A 14,782-nucleotide genomic window follows, 5' to 3' on the forward strand; every position below is an offset into this window, starting at 1 on the left:
GGTCATGTCACACAGCTGAGAGCTTGCTAGTTGGAGCCATTGTCTAAATTTGAAGACTAGAATAGCAATTTTTTTTGAGAGAGAATTTAAAACCTCATGTTGGAGATACACAGGGTACTTCGCAGTGTTTACAAAAATGGAATTAACAGAAAAGTTCAGTTTGATGCAAATATTTTTGAAATCCAGCACTCAGGTGAGAGGGGCAATGTGGCTCCTGAACGAGTCCAGAGCCCTCAGCTCAGCAGCTCGGCTCTCCTTCCTGGTGTGGCCATGGCTTGGCAGCCCATGAAGTAATCTCTGCCTTTATTCCGTGAACATCCTCCCTCTTGTTGCCACTGCCTCTCAGGCCACCACGCTCTGGTCTGCTTGCGTTGGGTCCCCACCCATGCAGCTGCCAGACCTGGGTTTGGGCTGTGAGCAGGAGGAGGTGGAGGAGGGGCGGCCTCTGGGTGGCATGTGAGGGAAACTGCAGTTGGACGCAGTGTTTCAGGCTGCTCTGCAAAAAACAATGCCTTTGCAGAGTGGAGGAGGAGGCAGAGGATCCAAGTATTTTAGAACATGCTCAAGAGGAGAGCACTTAACTATAGAGTTCTAGAATCTAGTAGAATGCAATGAAGGATGGCCAGTGCCACAGCTCACTAGGCTAATCCTCCGCCTTGCAGCGCCGGCACACAGGGTTCTAGTCCCGGTCGGGGCACCAGATTCTGTCCCGGTTGCCCCTCTTCCAGGCCAGCTCTCTGCTGTGGCCCGGGAGTGCAGTGCAGGATGGCCCAAGTGCTTGGGCCCTGCACCCCATGGGAGACCAGGAGAAGCACCTGGGTCCTGTCTTTGGATCAGCACGGTGCGCTGGCTGCAGTGCGCTGGCCGCGGTGGCCATTGGAGGGTGAACCAATGACAAAGGAAGACCTTTCTCTCTGTCTCTCTCTCTCATTGTCCACTCTGCCTGTCCAAAAAAAAAAAAAAAAAAAAAAAAAAAAAAGAGAGAGAAAGTTAAAAATAGAAGTAGCTTTACATGCTGCATAGAGAACATGTTATAATCAACAATACAATAGTATTTAAGAAAAAGTATAGGTTTTCCACTTCATTTTATGTGCCATTATATTGACTTTGAATGGATATGCTGTTTTTAGGTGTTGCTTTTTTTTAATTCTACATTTTCAATGAATGATCTTAGAAAGATTTTACATGATATTAGAAAGAAATACCTAAAAGAGAAATGCAGGTATTTTAGAATAAGTAAAATCCTTTTTTGGTATGGAAGACTTCATTGATTTCATTAGAGTTTCCCTGTCTTGTAGTAAAATGTGCATTACTGGGATAGAATTAAGTTTCACAATACATATACCTGCAGTTAAGTCTTCTTTTCCCTAAAGCACATGCATCAATATAAAAGACCAGAATTTAAATCACACTCTAATTGCTTTCCTTGATTTTTCTGAGGACTGAGTGTGGTTTTAATAATAAGCAAACCATTGTTTGGCTTTTATTTAGTGTGTTTCTCTTTTCTTTTTTGTGCATCAAGGGAATGCATGCTCTAAAAAAGTATAGGAAGATCCAGATACAATTGGTACCTTCAAGCTATTGGTGTATTTAAAAACTAATCATGCTACACTTTCAATATATGAACTGTTAGACAATGACATCTGTAGTTTTATGTCCTTTTCTATCTCATAGAAATATGACACTTCAATATGTAAATGTACATAAACTAATGCTATTATTTATATCTCTATCATAATTTAAGTTGTAGCTATGTCATTGGAATATTTTAGAGGTTATCTATATTTACATTGCTAATGTTAGTGTTTTTTAGAATTTGTTTACACCAGATGTGTATTTTTGGTTTGGCATAAGCTGCTATTATAACTTTATTTGTTTTTTTGTTATAAAGAATTTTTGAAGGAACAGTAATTTCTCAAGGATTGTGAATAAACACATTTTTACATAAAGGAAAAAAAGAAATCCATACACACAGGGAGTCTTCAAAAATTCATGAAGTTTTCATGTTATGAAAAAAACTATGCATGTATTTTAAATATTTCTTTTATTCATGGAAAGTGTATATTATGGCAAAACTGTATGGATTTCAAAATTCTACACAAACACAAACTTTTTTAAAGATTTTTTAATTTATTTGAAAGACAGTGCTACAAGAAGGCAGAGGCAGAGACAGAGAGAGGTCTTCCATCTGCTGGTTCACTTCCCAATTGGCCACAATGGCTGGAGCTGCACTGATCTGAAACCAACAGCTTCTTCCAGGTCTCCCATGTGGGTGCAGGGGCCCAAGGACTTGGGCCATCTTCCACTGCTTTCCCAGGCCATAGCAGAGAGCTGGATCAGAAGTGGAGCAGCTGGGACTTAAATTGGTGCCCATATGGGATGACGGCACTGCAGGTGTCAGCTTTACCTGCTACGCTACAGTGCTCCCCGCCCCAATCATAAACTTTTAATTCCATTTTACAATGGACTTTTTTTCTGTTCCAATTTCATTTTAAAGGACCTCGAAATTCTGTCAATTTGTTTCCATTAAAAAGCACTGATTTTTTAAAAAATTATTAACTTAAAAGTGCCATGCACCAAAAAAAAAAAAAAATGGTCCACAAAACATTCTCCTTTCCTTCTGAAGGTTTTATGATGCATTGTTATCATTAACCAGTCTTTTACTATTAAGCTTAAATGGTCAATTGAGACAAAGAGTTCTGAGACCATTCTTCCACCACTGACTAATCCTGGGGTGGCAGGTATTAGGGTTAATTGTCATTTAGCCTTCAGAGCTTTCTGGGCAGACTCCATGACCTTGCCAGCTGTGGCAGCCTTCTTGCCCATTGCTTTGATCTCACCTACAGCAACTGTCAGTCTCTTATCATGGACAGCAAAACAACCCAGACGAGGATAGTCAGAGAAGTTTTCAACACATGAGCTTGCCAGGAGCAAATCAACAATGGCAGCATCACCAGATTTCAGGAATTTAGGTCCTTCTTCCAGTTTCTTTCCAGAATGGTGCTCCATCTTTCCTTCACTTCAACTCAGCAAACTTGGAAGCAATGTGGACTGCGTGACAATCCAGGACAGGGGTGTAGCCAGCACAGATTGGACTTGGATGGTTCAGGAGGATCACCTGAACAGTAAAGCCAGCTTGTTCCATTTATGGGTGATTTTTGCTGTCAGCAGCAATGTTACCATGATGAATATCTTTGACAGATACGTTCCTGACATTGAAGTCCATGCTGTCCCCAAGGAGAGTTTCACCCAAAGCTTCATGGTGTAGAGGAAAAAGGCCACAACCAGAGGCAAAGAAAGGAAAGTGGATTCCCAACCCTAACCTTGAAAAGTGGCTGCTCCCAATCATCTGGTGAAGCAGCTGTGCATGGTTGTCTTGTCTAGGGAGGGAAGGTATCCTAAGTTCTGCTTCTGTAACTCCAGTCATAAATCTGTCCTATAAATCTGCCCCTGGTGTCTCTTTTGTAAACATACCAGACCCACTGATCATTGGAAGTGTCCTAAAAAACATAGGCTATAATTTAAACCCACTTAAGGCATGATGCTGATAAACATATAAATATTGTAAGAAGCTGGGGTTTGTTTGATGCTCAGTTCTCAGGAAATGATTCCAGCTGAATCCGCTGGCATTAATAAACTGACCTGTATCCTCCGCTGACTCTGGTGTCTGTCTGAATGAAGGGAATTTTCCACCCCAGGTTTCTGTAACAGTTTGGTGCATTGGCAGGGAACCCCTGCTGTGCCCATTAACCGTGCTGGGAGATGCCCTGCTGTGTTTGAGTTTCTATCTGCAGGACTCATCTGGGGCCTGAGAACAGCCCATGGACTGATTGGAAGGCACACGTTCTGACTCATTCTCCAGGATCCTAACTTATCAAGCCAGAGCCCGCTCCCCCAAGACTGACTCCCATGGCCGACCAGACGAGACAAGTGGACAGATCCTCCTGGACTTCAGGACACAGTAAGATGTCCCAGAGCTCCTAGCATTCAGGTCTGCCTTTGTGCGGAAGCAGGAGACTGATCACCTCCTGGCAATCATTGCAGTTTCTCCTGTTGGGTCCTCATAGTGAGGAACCTGGCTGGTCCTGTAACGGCAATCATTGTGACTGCTCCTGTTAGGTCCTCACAGGGAGGTACCTGTCTGGTGTCTGTAACAAAAGAATATGTGTGTGGTAGGAATGTGTTTGTGGCTCCACAGCCCTGTGGCTAAGTAGTCTGATTGAGCCCTTACCTGTGGCTCCGTGTTCTCCACCAGGAGAGTGGCCACGAGGGCAGAGAGGTTATAGCCCAGATCAGTGCCTGCTCCAGAGGTGTTTGTCTCTTGTGACATCAACCAAGGGAGACACATTATGGGAAAATCCCACTCAAAAACAACAGTTCTAGACCGTATGATCAAAACTTTAGGAAGGGTCACTAATAAAAATGTGTTCTAAATTTATAAAAAGAAAGAGAGAAAGAAAGAGAAAAAGAAAGAGAGAAAGAGAGAGAGAGAGAGAAAGAGAGAGAGAGAGAGAAAGAGAGAGAGAGAGGAAGAGAGAGAGAGGAAGAGAGAGAGAGGAAGAGAGAGAGAGAGGAGGAGAGAGAGGAAGAGAGAGAGAGGAAGAGAGAGAGGAAGAGAGAGGAAGACAGAAAGGAAGAGAGAAGGGCATTTTGGGCTTTTTTCTCTCTGGTTTGTGGTACGTTAACTCCACCTTTGCTGGGAGTGGGAAGGAGAAAGCTCAGCTGCCTGTCAGAATGGGGCAGTAATACTTAAAAGTCTCCTGAATCAAATTAACTAATGATCTCCAGTGAGCTTTTCACCTGTGACACCCTAGCCCCTAGCCCCTAGTCCCACAGTCAGCCTTGGGACCAGTCTTGTAGCTGCCTGACAAGTTTGTTTCACAGATGATTCAGGTATCTGACTGTTGTCTAGGTGTGGCCTGGGATGCTTGTTTTTCAAGACTAGGCTCAAATTCAATTTAAAATCTAGAGATATACTTGATGAATAACAATCTCATGCATAAAATTGTCAGAATCATGGCTTTTGTGATAATTTGGGAAAATGTAACTGGACATTAAGTTTAAAGAAATTTCTCTTTTAAATCTAAGAAGATCATAGCTTTAAAAGAAAAATTGTGCTTCATAATCTGCCAGACTTGTTTTATTACTCAGTTTAATAGATCTGGCAAGGTAACAATGAGTAATCAGAGTTTTATTTTATTTTATTTTTATTTTTTTGACAGACAGAGTGGACAGTGAGAGAGAGAGACAGAGAGAAAGGTCTTCCTTTGCCATTGGTTCACCCTCCAATGGCCACTGAGGCTCGTGCCCTGCGGCCGGTGCACCGCGCTGATCTGAAGCCAGGAGCCAGGTGCTTATCCTGGTCTCCCTTGGGGTGCAGGGCCCAAGCACTTGGGCCATCCTCCACTGCACTCCTGGGCCACAGCAGAGAGCTGGCCTGGAAGAGGGGCAACCGGGACAGAATCTGGCGCCCCGACCGGGACTAGAACCTGGTGTGCTGGCGCCACAGGCAGAGGATTAGCCTAAAGAGCTGCGGCGCTGGCCTCAGAGTTTTATTTTTATGGCTTCTAAGGTGGATCTTACAAAGTTAAAAAATTGGTTTAACTTTAAAAAATACTGTGAAGTGCAAGAGCCAACTATTAATGTAGAATAGCTGCCAGAGGCCACTTCCCATCTAAGGTAAGGGTGGCACCGTCACCACCACTGCTGCAGCTATGGCTCTTCAGGGAAACCTGTGTGGGGAGCACAGGAGGGAATGGCTGTGGACTTCAGGCCAGGACAACTGGATGGTGGGCTGGGGCTGGAATCTGCAAGCCAGGCATTGTGGAGGGAGGGGGGTTGCCTGTGATGTGTGCTGCCCCTCCCACTCATCCAGGACTCTGAGCTGCCTGCTGGCTCAGCAGTGCAGAAATGAGCAGGTCCGTGTTGTTACTGCTCTGTCTGCTGGACTGTCACACTAAGGAGCCCAGCACAGGAGCTCCAGAGGTCACACTGGAGGTGACCTGGTGACAACCAGGTAGGCAGACCACCCACACAAATTCCTATATAAATTCCTGGTTACAAATTGCCTTAGTCCATTCCCCTTTGAGAGAGTTCTGCACTGATAAGCAGGGACAGAACCAAATTCTTGTAGCCAGGATTCAGCTCCAGTCATGAGACTGAGGGCCTTCCAGACTCCCAGAGCCTCTCCACAGACTCTCCAAGGGGGACCAAAAGAGCTCCCACTGCTACTGCCACCTTACCTCCCTCCCTCTGCTGAGACCAGAGGCCCCTCCTCTACCAAAGTCCAGCATCATGCTTCACCTCTGCCTGCCACAAACTGAGAAACCTGAACAGAGAGAGAGGCATCTCCATTCAGCCCATAGTCAGTGAGCGCAGGGAGCTCCCGTTGCTGACTCCCAAGACAGAGCTGTAGGCAGCGGCAGCAGCAGTGGTGGCAGCAGGAGTGGGGAAGCAGCTACATTTCCAGAGAACAGGCACTCCGCGTGCTCCGTGAGAGATCAGAGGGCCCCTGCAGACTGACCAAAACAACACTATACCAGGGGACAACTGATTTATCATTACCAACCATTTAAACCACTGATTTCTTCAATGTGAACGAATCTGGGCCCTCCCAACTCCAAAAACCCAGAGACAGTTCTGAGAGTTTCTGGGGGAAGCTGGCTTCTGTCACATTTGGATCCCCAGTTGCTGATAGTCAGGCCTCTCTGTGAATTTACAAAGTGGGGAGGAAAAAAGCTATTTGAATGGAGTCAACAGCAACAAGAGGACTTTTTTACTCTTAAAAAGGCTCTACTAGTGAGATGGAGAAAAATGACAGATTAGGGAGTGGCACACTACACAGGGCTAGGGAGAAACAGTGAGGAAAAGAATAGGAGGTATGCACTCACAGAGATTAGAAGAAAAAAACACTCAGGAAGCCCCATGAGAGGAGGGGAACCAGCTTGAACCAGTGTGGTGAGTGTTGGCATGCACCCAGAGTGCTCCAAAAGCTGAAGCCAGGGACAGCCAGAGCCGGCAGCATTTTTAAGACAGGGTAGGGGGCAGGACAGATGGCAGCAATCCATAGACATAGCATAGCATGGGTCCAGTTGAGAACCCAGAGAACCGGTGGTTGCTGGTGGTCACCTGAGGCCCAAGTGGATGTGGAGAGAGGTGACTGATTCAAACCAACCTCTCCAAAACAAAACCCACTACCTGGATGAGAAATATTCGATGCCATTTTAAATCAGGTCTACAACCAGGGAAGCCCACAGCTGTGCACATAATGGCCCACTGAGAAGAGGTGCCTGAACACAGTGCTGGCAGCAGCAGTGAGCAGACGTTAAGCCAGTGACTCTAGCATGTGATCCAGAGCTAGGAGTGGAGGGAACATCCCCCACTTTCTCAAAGATTGACCGGGAAATGGATGGGCAGCTACTGGAAACAAAGGGGTTCCTGTACTGGCAGTGTCTGGGGGAACCTCAGGTGCTGAGGTCTTGGAGCCTAAGTGTCTACATGAAAAGCTGCAGGGCTAGAGCATTGACCAGAGCCCCCAGACCACACCCACCACATACCTCCTGGTATTCACTGAAAAGGCAGACATTCCATGAGGCCACAGAAACATAGTCCCAAGATAAAAGTCAACAGAAAAAAAAATTAAAAACAACTCCAAAAATGCCAAAATAACTGAAATTCAAATAACAATAATAAGGAAGTCACCATCAAGCCCCCAGAGGACCACAACAACATTTCAGTATTAGAATGGAAAGGGGCCAGCACTGTGGCATATTGGGTAAAGCCACCACCTGCAGTGCCAACATCCCATATGGATACTGGTTCAAGTCCCAGCTGCTCCACTTCTGATCCAGCTCTCTGCTATGGCCTGGGAAAGCAGTGGAAGATGGCCCAAGTCTTGGGCCCCTGCACACTCATGGGAGACCTGGAGTAAGCTCCTGGCTCCTGGCTTTGGATCAGTGCAGCTCTGACTGTTGCAGCCAGTTGAGGAGTGAACCAGTGGATGGAAGACCTCTCTCTCACTCTGCCACTCCTCTCTCTCTGTGTAACTCTGACTTTCAAATAAATAAATCTTTGAAAAAAAAAAAGACTATGAAGAGATTGAGATTGTGGAAATGCCAAAAATGGAATTTATAAAATTAATCATAAGATTATTAAAAAAAATCAGAAGCAAATCCACAAACTAAAGAAAACTATACAAGACATGAATAAAAATTTTTCCAAGGAAATTGAGAATATAAAGAGAAACCAAAATGAAATTTTAGAAATGAAGAATTCAATGGATGAAATAAAAAATATAGTGGAAATTCTTAACAGCAGCTTGAGGCAGAAGAAACAATATCTGAACTAGAAGACAAATATTTGGAAATCTTATAGTCTGACAAAAAAATGAAGACAATAGAAAACTTAAAAACAGTTTTGGAGATCTATAGGATACTGTAAAATGACCAAACATGTGGCTCTTAGGAATGCCTAAAAAAGTGGAATAAGAGAAGGGAATAGAAAGCCTATTTAGTGAAATAATTACAGAAAACTTTCCCAATTTGGGGAAAGGGATGTTCAAGTAGAGAAAGCACATAGAACTAACAGACATGAACAGACAGCTCTTCTCCATGACATATTGTAGTCAAACTCTCCACCATAAAAAAATAAAGATTCTAAAATGAACACAAGAAAAATGCCACATTACTTTCAGAGGACTGACAATTAAACTCATGCTGACTTCTCATCAGAAACCCTCTATAGATTAGAAGAGAATGGTGAACAGAAATAAAAAGAATCATCAGAAATTACTACAAGGACCTGTATGCCAGCAAACAGGAAAACCTATCAGAAATGGATAGATTCCTGGACACATGCAATCTACCAAAATTGAACCATGAAGACATCGAAAACCTAAATAGACCCATAACTGAAACAGAAATTGAAACAGTAATAAAGGCCCTCCCAACAAAGAAAAGCCCAGGACCAGATGGATTCACTGCTGAATTCTACCAGACATTTAAAGAAGAACTAATCCCATTTCTTCTCAAACTATTCAGAACAATCGAAAAAGAGGGAATCCTCCCAAATTCTTTCTATGAAGCCAGCATCACCTTAATCCCTAAGCCAGAGAAAGATGCAGCACTGAAAGAAAATTACAGACCAATATCCCTGATGAACATAGATGCAAAAATCCTCAATAAAATTCTGGCCAATAGAATACAACAACACATCAGAAAGATCATCCACCCAGACCAAGTGGGATTCATCCCTGGTATGCAGGGATGGTTCAACATTCGCAAATCAATCAATGTGATTCACCACATTAACAGACTGCAGAAGAAAAGCCATATGATTATCTCAATTGATGCAGAGAAAGCATTTGATAAAATTCAACACCCTTTCATGATGAAAACTCTAAGCAAATTGGGTATAGAAGGAACATTCCTCAATATAATCAAAGCAATTTATAAAAAACCCACAGCCAGCATCCTATTGAATGGGGATAAGTTGGAAGCATTTCCACTGAAATCTGGCACCAGGCAGGGATGCCCACTCTCACCACTGCTATTTAACATAGTTCTGGAAGTTTTAGCCAGAGCCATCAGACAAGAAAAAGAAATCAAAGGAATACAAATCAAGAAGGAAGAAGTCAAACTATCCCTCTTTGCAGATGATATGATTCTTTATTAGGGGACCCAAAGAACTCTACTAAGAGACTATTGGAACTCATAGAGGAGTTTGGCAAAGTGGCAGGATATAAAATCAATGCACAAAAATCAACAGCCTTTGTATACACAAGCAATGCCATGACTGAGAAAGAGCTGCTAAGATCAATCCCATTCACAATAGCTACAAAAACAATCAAATACCTTGGAATAAACTTAACCAAGGACGTTAAAGATCTCTACGATGAAAATTACAAAACCTTAAAGAAAGAAATAGAAGAGGATACCAAAAAATGGAAAAATCTTCCATGCTCATGGATTGGAAGAATCAACATCATCAAAATGTCCATTCTCCCAAAAGCAATTTATAGATTCAATGCAATCCCAATCAAGATACCAAAGACATTCTTCTCAGATCTAGAAAAAATGATGCTGAAATTCATATGGAGGCACAAGAGACCTCGAATAGCTAAAGCAATCTTGTACAACAAAAACAAAGCCGGAGGCATCACAATACCAGACTTCAGGACATACTACAGGGCAGTTGTAATCAAAACAGCATGGTACTGGTACAGAAACAGATGGATAGACCAATGGAACAGAATTGAAACACCAGAAATCAACCCAAACATCTACAGCCAACTTATATTTGATCAAGGATCTAAAACTAATTCCTGGAGCAAGGACAGTCTATTCAATAAATGGTGCTGGGAAAACTGGATTTCCACGTGCAGAATCATGAAGCAAGACCCCTACCTTACACCTTACACAAAAATCCACTCAACGTGGATTAAAGACCTAAATCTACGACCTGACACCATCAAGTTACTAGAGAACATTGGAGAAACCCTTCAAGATATTGGCACAGGCAAAGAATTTCTGGAAAAGACCCGGGAGGCACAGGCAGTCAAAGCCAAAATCAACTATTGGGATTGCATCAAATTGAGAAGTTTCTGTACTGCAAAAGAAACAGTCAGGAGAGTGAAGAGACAACCGACAGAATGGGAAAAAATATTTGCAAACTATGCAACAGATAAAGGGTTAATAACCAGAATCTACAAAGAGATCAAGAAACTCCACAAAAACAAAACCAACAACCCACTTAAGAGATGGGCCAAGGACTTCAATAGACATTTTTCAAAAGAGGAAATCCAAATGGCCAACAGGCACATGAAAAAATGTTCAAGGTCACTAGCAATCAGGGAAATGCAAATCAAAACCACAATGAGGTTTCACCTCACCCCGGTTAGAATGGCTCACATACAGAAATCTACCAACAACAGATGCTGGCGAGGATGTGGGGAAAAAGGGACACTAACCCACTGTTGGTGGGAATGCAAACTGGTCAAGCCACTATGGAAATCAGTCTGGAGATTCCTCAGAAACCTGAATATAACCCTACCATTCGACCCAGCCATCCCACTCCTTGGAATTTACCCAAAGGAGTTTAAATTGATAAACAAAAAAGCGGTCTGCACCCTAATGTTTATTGCAGCACAATTCACAATAGCCAAGACCTGGAACCAACCTAAATGCCCATCAACGGTAGACTGGATAAAGAAATTATGGGATATGTATTCTTTAGAGTACTATACCGCAGTAAGAAACAACGAAATCCAGTCATTTGCAACAAAATGGAGGAATCTGGAACACATCATGCTGAGTGAAGTAAGCCAGTCCCAAAGGGACAAATACCATATGTTCTCCCTGATCGGTGACAACTGACTGAACACCAAAAAGGAAACCTGTTGAAGTGAAATGGACACTATGAGAAATGGTGACTTGATCAGCATAGCCCTGACGGCTAATGGACAACTTAATACATTATCCCTCATAGTATTTTTTTTTGTCTGTTCTACTTAATATGACTGGTTTAATTCTGTAATTATCACACAGTTATTCTTAAGTGTTGAAAATTAACTGAAATGTGATCCCTGTTAAACATAAGAGTGGGAATAAGAGAGGGAAGAGATGTATAATTTGGGGCATGCTCGGGCTAACTTGCCCCAATTGGTAGAGTTGGAAACATACCAGGGGATTCCAATTCAATCCCATCAAGGTGGCATGTGCCAATGCCATCTCACTACTCCAAGTGATCAATTTCAGTTCACAATTGATCATAATGAAAGGACTAAGAGTCAAAGGGAGCACATAAACAAGTCTAGTATCTGCTAACACCAACCGATAGAATAAATAAAGGGGAGAGTGATCCAACATGGGAAGTGAGATACTCAGCAGACTCATAGAATGGCGGATGTCCTAAATAGCACTCTGGCCTCAGAATCAGCCCTAAAGGCACTCGGATCTGGCTGAAAAGCCCATGAGAGTATTTCAGGCATGGAAAGCCAAGACACTCTGGCAAAAAGATCTCTGTGAGTGAGATCCCAGTGGAAAGAACAGGTCTTCAAAGAGGGAGGTGCCTTTCTCTGAAGGGAGGAGAGAACCTCCACTTTGACTATGACCTTGTCTAAACAAGATAAGAGTTGGAGAACTCAAGGGGCTTCCATAGCCTTGGAAACTCATAACTGGTGCATAGGGAGATTACTGATGCCATAAACAGGAGTGTCAATTGGTAAAGTCAACAACAGGAGTCACTGTGCACTTACTCCTCATGTAGGATCTCTGTCCTTAACGTGCTGTACACTGAGGCTTAATGCTATAACGAGTACTCAAACAGTATATTTCACTTTGTGTTTCTATGGGGGTGCAAACGACTGAAATCTTTACTTAATGTACACTAAACTGATCTTCTGTAAAAAAAAAAAAAAAAAAAGAAAGAAATTATCAATTCCCAACTTGACTCTCACTGGGATTAAACATGACAATAGGTCTGATCTGATTTCATCATCATTTAAAAAAAAATCATCTTGGGCCGGCGCCGCGGCTCACTAGGCTAATCCTCCGCCTAGCGGCGCCGGCACACCAGGTTCTAGTCCCGGTCGGGGCGCCGGATTCTGTCCCAGTTGCCCCTCTTCCAGGCCAGCCCTCTGCTGTGGCCAGGGAGTGCAGTGGAGGATGGCCCAGGTGCTTGGGCCCTGCACCCCATGGGAGACCAGGAAAAGCACCTGGCTCCTGGCTCCTGCCACCGGATCAGCGCGGTGCGCCGGCCGCAGCGCGCTGGCCGCGGCGGCCATTGGAGGGTGAACCAACGGCAAAGGAAGACCTTTCTCTCTGTCTCTCTCTCTCACTGTCCACTCTGCCTGTCCAAAAAAAATAAAAAAAAAAAAAGAAAAATAAAAAAAATCATCTATTATTTTTCACTTTATGTTTCTGTGTGGGAGCAAACTGTTGAAATACTTACTTAAGGTATACTAAGCTGATCTTCTGTATATTAAGATAATCGAAAATGAATCTTGATGTGAATGGAAGGGGAGAGGGAGTGGGAAAGGGGAGGGTTGTGGGTGGGAGGGATGGTATGGGGGGGGAAGCCATTGTAACACATGAGTCGTACTTTGGAAATTTATATTCATTAAATAAAAGATAAAAAAAAAGATTATAGGAAACCTTAGAAGATCTGTAATGTGAAATCTAGAGACCCAAATAAACAGGAAACAACAATGAAAAAAAAAAAAAAAAGAAGAGAATGGTGAGATATAGTTGAAGTCTTAAAAGAAAAAAAAAAACTGTCAACCCAGAATACTGTACCCCACAAAGCTCACATTTTTGAATGAAGGTGAAATGAAGATCTTCCATAACAAAGAGAAACTGAGTTTGTGAACACTTGTCCAGCCCTACAGAAGATGATTAAGGATGTGCTACACACAGAAACACAGAAAGATACCCACCAATATGAGAGTGAGAAGGTAGAAAAACCACCAGTAGAAGCACAAAAGGAATCCAAACTAAACAATAGGAATAATTATAGAAAAATGGCAGGCCCAAATCATTGCTTATCATTTACACCTTGAGTGTAAATGGCCTCAATTCTCCAGTTAAAAGATACAGATTGGCTGAATAGATTGAAAAACAAGACCCATTTATTTGCTGCTTACAAGAAACACATCTCAGGCTGGTGCTATGTGGCAGTGGGTTAACACCCTGGCCTGAAGCACTAGCATCCCAAATGGGTGCCGGTTCAAGACCCAGCTGCTCCACTTCCAATCCAGCTCTCCGCTATGGCCTGGGAATGCAGTAGAAGATGGCCCAAGTCCTTGGGCCCCTGCACCCATGTGGGAGACCCATAAGAAGCTCCTAGCTCCCGGCTTTGGATTGGTGCAGCTCCAGCCATTGCAGCCAATTGGGGAGTGAACCATCAGATAGAAGACCTCTCTCTCTCTCTCTCTGCCTCTCCTCTCTCTGTGTAACTCTTTCAAATAAACATGGGAGACCAGGAGAAGCACCTGGCTCCTGTCTTCGGATCAGCATGATGTGCTGGCCGCAGTGCACCGGCTGCGGCGGCCATTGGAGGGTGAACCAACGGCAAAAAGGAAGACCTTTCTCTCTGTTTTCTCTCTCTCACTGTCCACTCTGCCTGTCAAAAAAAAAAAAAGAAAAGAAAAGAAAAGAAAAGAAAAGAAAAGAAAAGAAAAGAAAAGAAAAGAAACACATCTCACCAACAAAGACAGTCGCAGACTGAAAGTGAAAGATGGGAAAAAGATAGTCCATGCTAACAGAAACCAAAAAAGAGCTGGTGTAGACATCCTAATACCAGCCAAAATATACTTTAACATAATGACTGTTAAAAGAGACAAAGAAGGACACTATGTAATGATTAAGGGATCAATCCAACAAGATCTGACTATAATAAATGTATATACGCTCAATTACAGGGTGCCTGGCTGCTTTTTTTAAAAAAAAGTTAATAGACTTCAAGAGAGATACAGACTCCAATACAACAGTAATGAGGGACTTCAGTACCCTACTTTCAGCAATGGACAGATGAACCAGACAGAAAATCAGCAAGTAAACAACAGTTAATCGACACTATAGATCAAATGGACCTAACAGATATCTACAAAACCTTTCACCCAATAGTGGCAGAATACACATTCTTATTGTCAGTGTATGGAATTTTTTTTTTTTTTTTAGAATAGTTCATATGCTAGGCCACTGTGGGGAGCAACTGGGAGCAACTCGGACTAGACTAAGTTACTGGAATTAGGACTTATTCTATGCATCTGCCCTCCCACAATATG

General features: G+C 43.0%; 1 pseudogene; it reads right to left on the minus strand.

Moving 5' to 3' along the window:
- Nucleotides 1–2,757: 2,757 nt before the first annotated feature.
- Nucleotides 2,758–14,782, minus strand: part of LOC127489436 (elongation factor 1-alpha 1-like) — a 60,451-nt pseudogene continuing 48,426 nt past the window's right edge.

This window comes from Oryctolagus cuniculus, chromosome 12, assembly GCF_051225735.1.
Source record: "Oryctolagus cuniculus isolate XC-2025 breed Fujian yellow rabbit chromosome 12, ASM5122573v1, whole genome shotgun sequence".
Taxonomy (NCBI): Eukaryota; Metazoa; Chordata; class Mammalia; order Lagomorpha; family Leporidae; genus Oryctolagus; species Oryctolagus cuniculus.